The sequence below is a fragment of the Panthera tigris genome, chromosome C1 (assembly GCF_018350195.1).
Source record: "Panthera tigris isolate Pti1 chromosome C1, P.tigris_Pti1_mat1.1, whole genome shotgun sequence".
Lineage (NCBI taxonomy): Eukaryota > Metazoa > Chordata > Mammalia > Carnivora > Felidae > Panthera > Panthera tigris.
The window spans coordinates 160962209-160974319 of NC_056667.1; the positions used below are offsets into that span (position 1 = coordinate 160962209).

At 38.8% G+C, this 12111-nt stretch overlaps 1 long non-coding RNA gene across 1 annotated transcript; it reads right to left on the minus strand.

The window, feature by feature from the left end:
* Window positions 1–455: 455 nt before the first annotated feature.
* Window positions 456–12111, minus strand: LOC122240950. Its single transcript, XR_006220773.1, has 3 exons — window positions 11793–12111; window positions 9268–9337; window positions 456–777 (listed from the first exon to the last, which is right to left on the minus strand). It is a non-coding gene; the product is annotated as an uncharacterized LOC122240950 (long non-coding RNA).

Below are 12111 nucleotides of genomic sequence, written 5' to 3' on the forward strand. Positions count from 1 at the left end.
CGTAAGAGATTTATGTCTATTCGTTTCCCTGATGCAGGTGCTCAAAAAGGCTTGCTGAATGAATAAATGCATCAGCCCGGCTCTGACACCTCACCTACTTCTGAACTCTTTTTTTTTTTTCCAATGTTTATTTTTTGAGAGAGAGAGAAAGAGAGAGACAGAACGTGAGGGGGGGAGGGGCAGAGAGAGAGAGGGAGACACAGAATTCGAAGCAGGCTCCAGGCTCCAAGCTGTCAGTACAGGGCCTGATGCAGGGCTCGAACTCATGAACCACGAGATCATGACCTGAGCCGAAGTCAGATGCTCAACCGACTGAGCCACCCGAGCGCCCCTACTTCTGAACTCTTATGGGAAAATGCCTAAGACCATAAAGTTAGGAGCAGGACCTACCAAAGTTGGACTACGCTGGATGTCTCCAGAGAATTCTGATTGGAATTTTGATTATGTTCTAAGAAAGAAAATGATAGGAATCAACAGACAATCGGTGGGGTTAACAACACCTATGGTGCTTATGTAAAATGATGGTTCTTGGGTCCAACCACAAACTTACAAATCAAAATTTCAAGGGACAGGGATTATAAAAATCTCCATCTTCTTTTGTTATTTCTTTCTTTCTCGTTTCTCCTTCTTCTCCATCTTCTTCTTTGTCTTCGTCTTCACCCTCATCTTCATCTTCATCTTTTTAAATCAGCAGCTCCAGGTGATTCTTCTGTTCATTAAAACTGAGAATAGTTTGGGGAGTGTGTATCCATACTTGGCAGGAGCAGCACAGGTGTACTGTGAGACATAACAAGTATGACAAAGACAACTGAGATATAATAAACAGTATTTTTTAATGTTTATTTATTTTTGAGAGAGAGAGAGAGAGAAAGAGAATGAGCAGGAGAGAGGCAGAGAGAGAGATAGAGAATCCAAAAGGGTCTCTGTGCTGACAGCCCGAGGCGGGGGCTCAAACTCACAAACCATGAGATCATGACCTGAGTTGAAGTGGCATGCTTAACCGACTGAGCCACCCAGGTGCCCCAAGAATATTTTTTTGGTTGTTTATTTTGAGAGAGAGGGGGAGAGAGAATTCCAAGTAGGCTCTGCACTGTCACTGCAGAGACCGAAATAGGGCTTGATCTCATGAACCATGAGATCATGACCTGAGTCAAAATCAAGGGCAGATCCTTAACCGACTGAGCCATCCAGGCACCCACAGAAGAATACTTCGAAGTCGAAACTGTTAATGAACTTTGGGAGTTGGAGTTCTCTTTAGATAATTATTTCCTTTTGTTTGCATAAATCTTTGTTTCTTGATTTTTCCATACAAATAATCAATATTCAAAAAACAATGGTATTTTTGTCACTTAAATAGAATTAGATTAACATTTTGTTAAATTTCATGCCAGTTTATAGGACTAGATTTTGCTTTTGACATTTTAATAATCATATTTAATCAGTCTCTGAATCTGAAGGACAGTTTTTAGTGAAGTGCTATTTTTTGTTCAACAATAAAATTATCATTGTTTTTATCCAACTTATTTAAACAAACAAACAAAAAGTGCACCCATTTCTCTTAGCCCTACCACTCCCTGCCTCTGGCAACCACCAATCTGTTCTTTGTATCTATGAGTTTAATTATATGTTTTTTTCTAGATTTCACATATAAGAGAGATCATATGATACTTGTCTTTCTCTGGCTTCTTTCATTTAACACAATGCTCTCAAAGTCCTTTCGTGTTGTCACAAATAGCAAGATTTCAATCTTTTTATGGCTGAGTAACATTCCATTTTTGTATTTGTGTGTGTGTGTGTCCCCCAATTTCTTTATCCATTCATCTATTAATGGACACTTAGACTGCTTCCATGTCTTGGCTGTTGTAAATAATGCAGCAATGAACATGGGGGTGCATATATTTTTGAATTAATGCTTTCATTTTCTTCAAATAAATATCCAGAAATGGAATTGCTGGATCACATGGTAGTTTTATTTTGAATTTTTTGAGGATCCTCCATAGTGTTTCCATAGCAGCTGCACCAATTTACATTCCCATCAACAGTGCACAAGGGTTCCCTTTTCTCCACATCCTCACCAACGTTTGTTATTTCTTCTCTTTTGGAGAATAGTTATTCTGACAGGTGTGACGGTGATATCTCATTATGATTTTCATTTGCATTTACCCAATAATTAGTAATGTAGAGCGCCTTTCCACGAACCTATTGGCCATCTCTATATCTTCTTTGGAAAAATGTCTATTTAGATTCCCTGTCCATTTTTTAATTGGATTGTTTGTTTTTTTGCTATTGAGTTGTTTGAGTTCTTTATATATTTTGGATATTAGGTTCTTATTAGATATATGATTTGCAAATATTTTGTCCCATTCAGTAGGTTGCATTTTGATTTTGTTGATTGTTTCCTTTGCTGTGCTTTTTAGTTTGATGTCATCCCACTTATTTATTTTTGCTTTTGCTGCTTTTGCTTTTGGTGTCAGATTCAAAACATATCACCAAGACTTATGTCAAGGATCTTACCACCTATGTTTCCTTCTAGCAGTTTTTTTTTTTTTAATGTTTATTTATTTTTGAGAAAGAGAAAGAGAGAGAAAGCATGAACAGGGGAGGGACAGAGAGAGAGAAGGGAACAGAGGATCCAAAGCAGGTTCCAGGCTCTGAGCTGTCAGCACAGAGCCCGACACGGGGCTCAAACCCATAAGCCGCGAGATCATGACCTGAGCCAAAGTCTGACATTTAACTGACTGAGCCACCCAGGCACTCCTTTAATCCATTTTAATTTTTGTGCATGTTATAAGATAGTGGTTTAGTTTCATTCTTTTGCATGTGGCTGTCCCAGGTTTCCTAACACTATTTACTGAAAAGACTGTACTTTTCCCATCATATATTCTTGGCTCCTTTGTTATTATTGACCATATAGAGGCACCTGAGTGGTTCAGTTGGTTAAGCATTCAACTCTTGGTTCTGGCTCAGGTCATGATCTCACAGTTCATGGGTTTGAGCCCTGAATTGTGCTCCTGTCTCTCTCTGCCCCTCCCCCCCAAAAAAAAAATACATACATACATACATACATACATAAACTTAAAAAAATAATGGACCATATATGTGTGGGTTTATTTCTGGGCTCTCTATTCTGTTCTATTGATCTATGTTTGTTTTTAGTGCCAATACCGTATTGTTTTAATTACTAAAGCTTTGTAATAGTTTGAAATAAGGGAGTGTGACACCTCCAGCTCTGTTCTTCTTTCAAAAGATTGACTATTCCAGGTTTTTTATGGTTCCATACAAAGTTTAGGATTTCTATTTTTTTTTTTTTTTTTAGGATTGTTCTATTTCTGTGAAAAATGCCATTTGATAGAGCTTTCATTGAAACTGTAGATTGCGGGGCACCTGGGTGGCTGTCAGTTAAGCGTCCGACTTCGGCTCAGGTCATGATCTCACAGTCCGTGAGTTCGAGCCCTGCGTCAGGCTCTGTGCTGACAGCTCAGAGCCTGGAACCTGCTTCAGATTCTGTGTCTCCCTCTCTCTCTGACCCTCCCCCGTTCATGCTCTGTCTCTCTCTGTCTCAAAAATAAATAAAACATTAAAAAAAAATTAAAAAAAAAAGAAACTGTAGATTGCTTTGGATTGTATAGACATTTTAACAATATTAATTCTTCCAATCCATGAGCATGGACTATTTTTCCATTTATTTGTGTCTTCTTCAATTTCTTTCATTAATGTCCTAGAGTTTTTAATATATAAGTCTTTCACATCCTTGGTTAAATTTTTTCCTAGGTATTTTATTCTTTTTGATGTAAGTGAGATTATTATCTTAATTTCTCTTTCTGATAGCTCACTTTTAGTATATAAAAATGAAACATAATTTTAAAAAAATTTTATGTTTATTCATTTTTGAGAGACAGAGTGTGAGGGGGAGGGAAAAAGAGAGGGTGAGACCCAGACTCTGAAGCAGCCTCCAGGCTCTGAGCTGTCAGCACAGAGCCCCATGCAGGGCTCAACCCACAGACTGTGAGATCGTGACCTAAGCTGAAGTCAGATGCTTAACTGACTGAGCCACCCAAGTGCCCCAAAAAATGAAACATATTTTTTTAGTATAAGTTTTGTATCCTGCAATTTTATTGAGTTTGTTTATTCTAACAGCTTTTTGATGTATTCTATAGGATCTTCCTGTATACATTATTATGTCACCTGCAAATAATGAGTTTTACTTCTTTCTTTCTGATGTAGATGACTTTTGTTTCTTTTTCTTACCTAATTGCTCTGGCTAGGACTTTCAATAACATGTTGAATAAAAGTGCAAGGGTGGACATCCATGTCTTATTCCTGATCTTAGAGGAAAAGCTTTCAGCTTTTCACCATTGAGTATGATCTTAGCTGTGGACTCATCATATATGGCCTTTATTATGTTGAGGTATGTTCCCTCTACACCCACTTGGTGAGAGTTTTTGTCATAAATGGATGATAAATTTTGTCAAATGCTTATTCTATCTACTGACCTAATCATATTTTTATCCTTCATTTTGTTAATGTGGTATATCTCATTGATTGACTTGTAGACATCACACCATCTTTGCATTCCTAGAAAGAGCCCACTCAATCATGGTATATGATCCTTTTAATGTATTGTTGAATTTGGTTTGTTTTTTATTGAAGATTTTTGCATCTATACTCATCAGGGATATTGGCCAGTAATTTTCTTGTGGCATCCTTGCCTGCTTTTGGTAACAGGATAATGCTGACCTTGTAAAATTCATTTAAAAGGGTCCCTAAAAAAAAAAAAAAAAAGCCACCTGGGTGGCTCAGTCGGTTAAGTGTTCAACTTTGGCTCAGGTCATGATCTCACAGTTTGTGGTTCGAGGCCCACATCAGGCTCTGTGCTGATATCTCAGAGCCTGGAGCCTGCTTCAGATTCTGTGTCTCCCTGTCTCTGCCCCTTCCCCACTCGCACTCTCCCTCTCTCTCTCTCTCTCTCAAAAACAAATATTTTTTTTAATTTTAAAAAGAGTTCCCTGCTCTTCTATTTTTGAGAAAAGTTTGAGAAGGATTTGTATTAATTCTTCTTTGAATGTGTGATAGAATTCACTAGTAAAGTCATCTGGTCCTGGACTTTGTTTGTTGGGAAGTTTTTGATTACTGATTCAATCTCCTTATTAGAAATTAGTCTATTCAGATTTTCTATTTCATCGTGATTCAGTCTTGGTAGGTTGTGTATTCTAGGAAGTTATCCATTTTTTCTAGTTTGTCCAATTTGTTAGTGTAAATTATTTATAGCAGTCTCTATTAATAATTTGTATTTCTATGGTATCAGCTGTAACATCTCTTTCATTTCTGATTTTGAGTCCTCTTTTTTTCTTGGGGAGTCTAGCTAAACACTTGTCAATTTTGTTTATCCTTTCAAAGAACAGCTCTTAATTTCATTAATCTTTTCTATTATCTTTTTAGTTTGCATTTCATTTATTTCTGTTCTAGTCTTTGTTTACACTTCTACTAACTTTGGGCTCCATTCGTTCTTTTTCTAGTTTCTTGAGGTGTAGAGTTAGGTTGTTTATTTGAGGTTTTTCTTGTTTCTTGAGGTAGGAATTTATCACTATAAACTTCCTTCTTAGAACTGCTTTTGCTCTTAACAATAGAGAACAAACTGATGGTAACTGAAGGGGAGTGGGCAGGGGGGAAGGGTTAGATAGGTTATGGGTATTAAGGAGGACACTTGTGGTGAGCACTGGGTATCATATGTAAGTGATGAATCACTAAATTCATACCTGAAACTAATGTTACACTGTACATTAACTAACTGGAATTTCAATAAAAACTTTGAAAGAAAGGAAAAAAAACTGCTTTTGCCACATCCTATAAATTTTAGCATGTTACATTTCCATTTTCATTTGTTTCAAAGTATTATTTTATTTCTCTTTTCTTTCTTTGTTGAACCACTCGTTATACAATAGCATGTTGTTTAATTTCCACGTTTGTGAATTTTCCAGTTTTCTTCATGTAATTAATTTCTAGTTTCATACCACTGTGGTCAGAATAGTTGTTTGATATGATTCAATCTTCTTTAATGTATTAATACTTGTTTTGTGGCGTATGGTCTATCTTGGAAAATGTTCCATGTGTACTTGAGAAGAATGTATATTCTGCTGCTTTTGGATGGAATATTTGTATATATCTATTAAGTCTCTCTGGTCTAACACATCATTTAAGGCCAATGTTTCCTTATTGATTTTCTGTCTGGATTATCTATCCATTGATGTAAGTTGGGTATTAATGTCCTCTACTAGTCTTGTATTGCTATTTTTCCTTGAGATCTATTAATATTTGCTTTATATATTTGAATGTTTCTCTATTGGGTACGTATTTACAAATGTTGTATCTTCTTGTCGGGTTGACCCCTTTATCATGTGACAACTTGCCTTGTCTCTTACAGTCTTCTGTCCGAAAGTCTATCTTGTCTGACAGAAGTCTAGCTATTCCAGCTTTCCTTTGGTTTCCATTTGCACGGAATATCTTCTTCCGTCCCTTCACTTTCAGATGTAAGGGTGTGTCCTTACATCGAAAGTGAGTCTCCTGCAGATAGAACACAGAGGGGTCTTGGTTTTTTTTTATCCATTCAGCCACTCTGTCTTTTGATTGGAGAATTTAGTCCACCTATATTTAAAATAATTATTGATAGGTATGTGTTGGTTGCCAGTTTATTAATTGTTTTCTGGCTGTTTTTACAGTTACTCTCTGTTTCTTTCTTCCTCTGCTGCTCTCTTCCTTTGCGGTGTGATGACTTTCTCTAGTGGTATGCTTACATTCCTTTCTGTTTATCTTTTGTGTATTTACTACAGTTTTTACTGTGTGATTACATTAGGTTTATCTGTGACAACTTATATCTATAACAGTCTATTTTAAGTTGATAATGCTGGGGCACCTGGCTGGCTCAGTGAGCTGGGCGTCTGACTTTGGTTCGGGTCATGATCTCATGGTGTGTGGGTTCGGGCCCCATGTTGGGCTCTGTGATGACAGCTTAGAGCCTGGAGCCTGCTTGGTATTCTGTCTCTCTCTCTCTCTCTCTCTCTCTCTCTGCCCCTCCTCCATGCACACTCTTTCTCTCTCTCTCAAAAAATAAGCACTAAAAAAATTTAAGTTGATAATACCTAATTTGATCCCATCCTTTTTATAAGGATGCTAATCATATTGGATTAGGTGCCATTCTACTCTTAATCTTAACTAATTATTTCTGCAATGACTCTATTTCCTAATAAAGTCACATTCCAAGGTACTGGGAGTTAGGACTTCAACATATGAATTTGTTGGGGACACAATTCAATCCATAACACCATCCCTTTCTCTTTGTGACTTTAAGATCCCTAAACAACTTTCTGGTTACTAGGGTGGTTCCCCAGGTACCCAGGATTTAGCAGAGGATCGTGGAGAACATATATCCAAGAGGATCCTCTCTTGGTCACTAGAGATGAGTATCTCCATTGTGAACTGATGTTCCGTTCTTTCAAGAGTCTTCAGTGAGTCTGGCTAGCATGACTCAGTCCCTGAGAGCCTGGTCACTCTGGTTATATTGACAATGTGAATTTGGGGAACTACACAATAGTTATGAGCAGTCATTAGGCCCAGTTTGCAGAACTGGTTGACTTCTCTCTCTGACATTAATGTATCCTCTCTATAACTGCAATCTCTCTAACTCTATCCATTTTGGAAGGTTCAAAAAACAGCTAATAATGTCAGGAGATGTGCCTAGTGAACATCCTCCACCAGTCCTGTCTCTCGGCAATCTCCACACCCAACCTACTTCTAAGGTTCCGGGCCTGACATCCGCAGATATGAAGTATGTTATACAGCATGCCCTCATTAAAAACGGAATTGAGGTACCTAAGGCACAGGGGGAGATTCCCAGATATTTTACCACAGTTAGTCCATTCTATCACTGGCCCCATCTTTCTTGAACAACAGGCATTTTGAAAAGGAGTTAACTTCTGAAAGCTAGTTTGCACAACAAGGTAGCTAGAGCTATCAACCCAGGAAAATATCCACCTGTCTTTCCTATGCTCTGTGGCAGGATAGCCCCCAGTATCTTTTGTAACTTGGAGACTTCATGGAGGAGAAGAAAGGTCTTGATTTCAACTTAAACAAATATTCTTGCTTGCATATCCTTTTCTGATTCCATCAAATATCTTTCTCTCCCTGGAGAGAACGCAAGGCTAAGGCGTAAGTGGAGGTTCTTAGAGGCCTCAGACATTATCATAAACTTGAAAAAATGCTTTCTTATATTAGCTTAGCCATTTTATCAATTAATCTCCTTGTTCTATCCATGGAAAAGGATATCATCAAATAGTTCAGTTATGGTTGGCTAAATATATTACATGAACCCTGTGGGCCATTAGCACCAACTCTAAGTTTGAGAGTTTTAGATCTACTCCAGCTTTAAAACTCAAAACAGAGGAGCCAAAACTTGAATGCAATGAAATTTGCAAACCCTAGTGGCTGACCCAGAAATTTAATACAACAAAATCTGAATACAGGAGAAGCTCTCTTAATGGAACATTACTTAACCAACTTACTGGATTACCTTTGCTCTCTAACTCTCTTTAACCCCCAATGATGCCAGGTGCACTGAATGTTAGCAGGCTACTCTTTATCACAGTATTTTTCAAAGTGTAAGTCTTCATATCAATTTACTGGGTTGACATAAATTCACTGAGTCATGACTGGCATTTTTAAAATGAAACAGTACAGAACAGTTATACTGTATGCTTAAAATCAGTTATTTATTCTAAAATGTGTTTATATTTATGGCATCAAAAGTGAAACATGAGTGCAAAAAAAAGAAAACCCAAAACAAGTAAATTTTAAAGCCAGACATGAAAAATAATGTAAAAATGAAGTTGAACACTTTGAAAAGACTATAAAGGCAGGTCACTAAAAAATAAATAACAAAAACTGATGTCAAATTAGTTGCAAGCTGGAAAACTAAAAAATGAGGAAAGAAATTATAAAGCCTAAAACAACTCCACACTAATATTGTTTACAAGTGTCTTTAAACTCTCTCTCCCGCTATAGAAAAACAAAGGTTGGCAATCCTAAACCCAAGGTATCAAGAGTGGGGCTTATGCAAGAAAAACAAGGAGCATTTCCAATCAGGAAACCCACACAGTGAGCCCCACACCTAAAAACTGGGAAATGAAGGTACAAGTATATGTTTTAAGTACAAATAAAAAGTTTAAGGTTTAAGTTGTCTTAGAAGTCTAAATCATACATGAAAAAAGGACTTACATATTTTTAAATTTTGGCCAGTCCGTAGAATATGATGGAATAGAATTTGAATGTTATAAACTCACTGCACCTATCAACAAAGGAAGGAATGACAAAGCATACCATTAATGTATCGGAGAATGTAATCAGATGGCTAGAGTATAAAACAACATGATCAGAGCAAAGTACAGAAAAAAATCATTGTCTCACATCAGGAAGGACTAACCACTTATAAGCTAAAGACTCATAATCAGCCCAGATAACTAGTTTTCTATGATGCTTTCCTGCCTCCTCCTTCTCGTTGTCCTCTTGCCCCACGAGAACTGGTTACTCCTTCATGTGCCACTTGCTGCTATAAGTTTGTCTATTCAGGGACCTACCAGAGCCTCCGTAATAATTCCCTATACATCATCGTTTATAAATATGCATGTCCATTATCTAAATGCCAAGCTCCTGGAAGATAAGAACCAGGTGTTGCCTGGTATTCTCAGCATCAGCCTGGCGCCTGGCACTTGGTAGGTACTTAGCAAATTTTGTTAAATGAATGACTGTGCACATAGAAGTCAAGGTGTGGCCCTAATTTTCAATAAAAATGGAAGGCAACTTAGTTTGAAGTAAATTGTAAATCTGGCATTAAAAAAAAAAAAGGTTGTAAGGGCACCTGGGTGGCTCAGTTGGTTAAGCATCTGACTCTTGATTTGGGTTCAGGTCATGATCCCAGTGTAAGGAGATCTGACCCAAGTTGGGCTCCTCACGGAACCTGCTTGAGATTCTCTCTCCCTCTGTCCCTGTGCCCCTCCCCCATGTGCTTGTGTGTGTGTGTGTGTGTGTGTGTGTGTGCGCGCGCGCGCGCGCGCGCGCTCTTTCTCAAAAATAAATAAACTTTAAAGGAAAAAGGGTTACAGTAATACAAGCAGGATGGCACCGTTACATTTTTAAGCTCAAAAAGAAAATCACTGGCAAGGTCAAAGTTCAGTAGGCTGTTACAACCATTCTATTCACTTTGCCTTGACTCTGGATTTAATATGAACCTTTCTATAATTTTGGCTCCCTGTTTGGGATCTTGACACTTCAAAGGAAGTCCTCCTAAATAGTCAAGACAAGTATTCTGGTCACTGAAAAAGAAAATGTTTCCACCTCTCAAACTGGTAAGTTGATTTTCTCGCACAAATCAGTAGAGACTGATCTGGTCTGGGAAAAAAAATGGAGGAAAACCATTGTTTTACTCTCAGGTATGTCCCTCCACCTGTAAATGTCCAAAATATGATCACTTTTATTACTTAAATTACATAATTAAAGTAATTTTCCTGAGTAATGGTGTAATACATACTGACTGTAGAAAAGTTGCAAAGGTCTAAAAAGTATAAAGCAAGAGAAAACACACACACACACACACACACACACACACACACACATACTCTCTCTCTCATAATCCTACTTCACCATGGTATCAACTCTAACATTTGATGCATTTGCTTCCAATTGTCTTTTTTGCAGTCTTCTTTATATAGCTGAAATTACTATACATGATACATTTTTACGGCCCTAATCTAACAAGATAAGTTCACCTATCAAGTTTTCTTCTATTTACCCTGCCCCATGAAGAGTTTTCCTTTCCCATAACTTCAAACTTTCTAGAAAGACCTCTCTCTAGAACATAATATCAGTGAGATTCTATTCATCAATCAAAAAATGTTTATTGAACACAAGCTCTGTGCAATGTATCAAACTGATGACACTGAGTACAGACAGAAATAAAAGTGACTATGTTTAAAGAAATTAAAAAGCAGATTGAAGAAACAAACTGTCTGTACACAAAGAAAACATGTCAAGCGACCCCCTGTTTAATTAGGTGGCAAAGTAAAGGGGTACAGAAGGGGGGATACCAAAGGTAGCTTAAGAGTAAGTGGGTGCTCCTGGCTTCGACAAATAAGACTAGATACATTCTACATGAATCATTTCATTTAATCCTCCGGTGAACTTTGGGAGGTGAGTACTACTATTCTCTCCCTTTTACAGCAGTGGACACTGCAGTGCGAGGAGGCACGTAATTTGCCTCAGATCATAGAGCTAATATCTCAGTCTGTCTGCAAAGTTGGGCTCTTAACACTGCCTTCTATGCGATGTCCAAAGGCTTAAGAGAGACTGGCGAGTCCAAGAAGAGGGGAAACATCCAATCAAGTGTCAGCAGAAAGCAAAGTATGAGCTTGCAGTCTATGGTAGGGAGCAGAGGAGAAGAGGTAAACAAATGGAGTATTTGTCATTAGGTGATCTCTTCCTCGGGCAGGACCGGAATGGAGGCTAGAGGCCGTGGTCTGCCATTAAGATGCTCAGCCCTCCGGTCATATTGGAAGACGGGACTTCCCTGGGGATTTCCTGCCATCCTGAAGTCGGACAAGCTGCCTCACCTTCTGGTAGCCCTAACCCTTCACCCCACCCCTCCCTAAAGGTCTGGCGAGCTGGGGTTCTTGGAATAAAGATCCTCATTCTCCACGGACACTCACTGCTGCTCACGTACCTCGGCACACGCTCGCATTCACACACACCTTCTGCCTGGAAGAGAGAGCCCCTCACGACTTCAAGTTTCCAACGTGGGGCCCACAGAAACGAAGACCTCTGGTTCAGCACCGGGAGCCCCGGCTTGGTTGAGGACTCCCGCAGGAGTCGCACTGGAACCCCGACCACCGAGCTCCCGCCCTTCAGATCTGAGCACCCGCAGCGCGATGCACTCTTGGCCGCCGCCTTCCCCCGAGAGCACAGAGTGCCTGCGCTCCACTCTTAAATCAACGCTTAACTGAGCGGCAAGAGCAAATCTGAATGGGCCCCGGCGGACCGGAGGGGCCTCCACCAGCCGCCCCTCCTTCC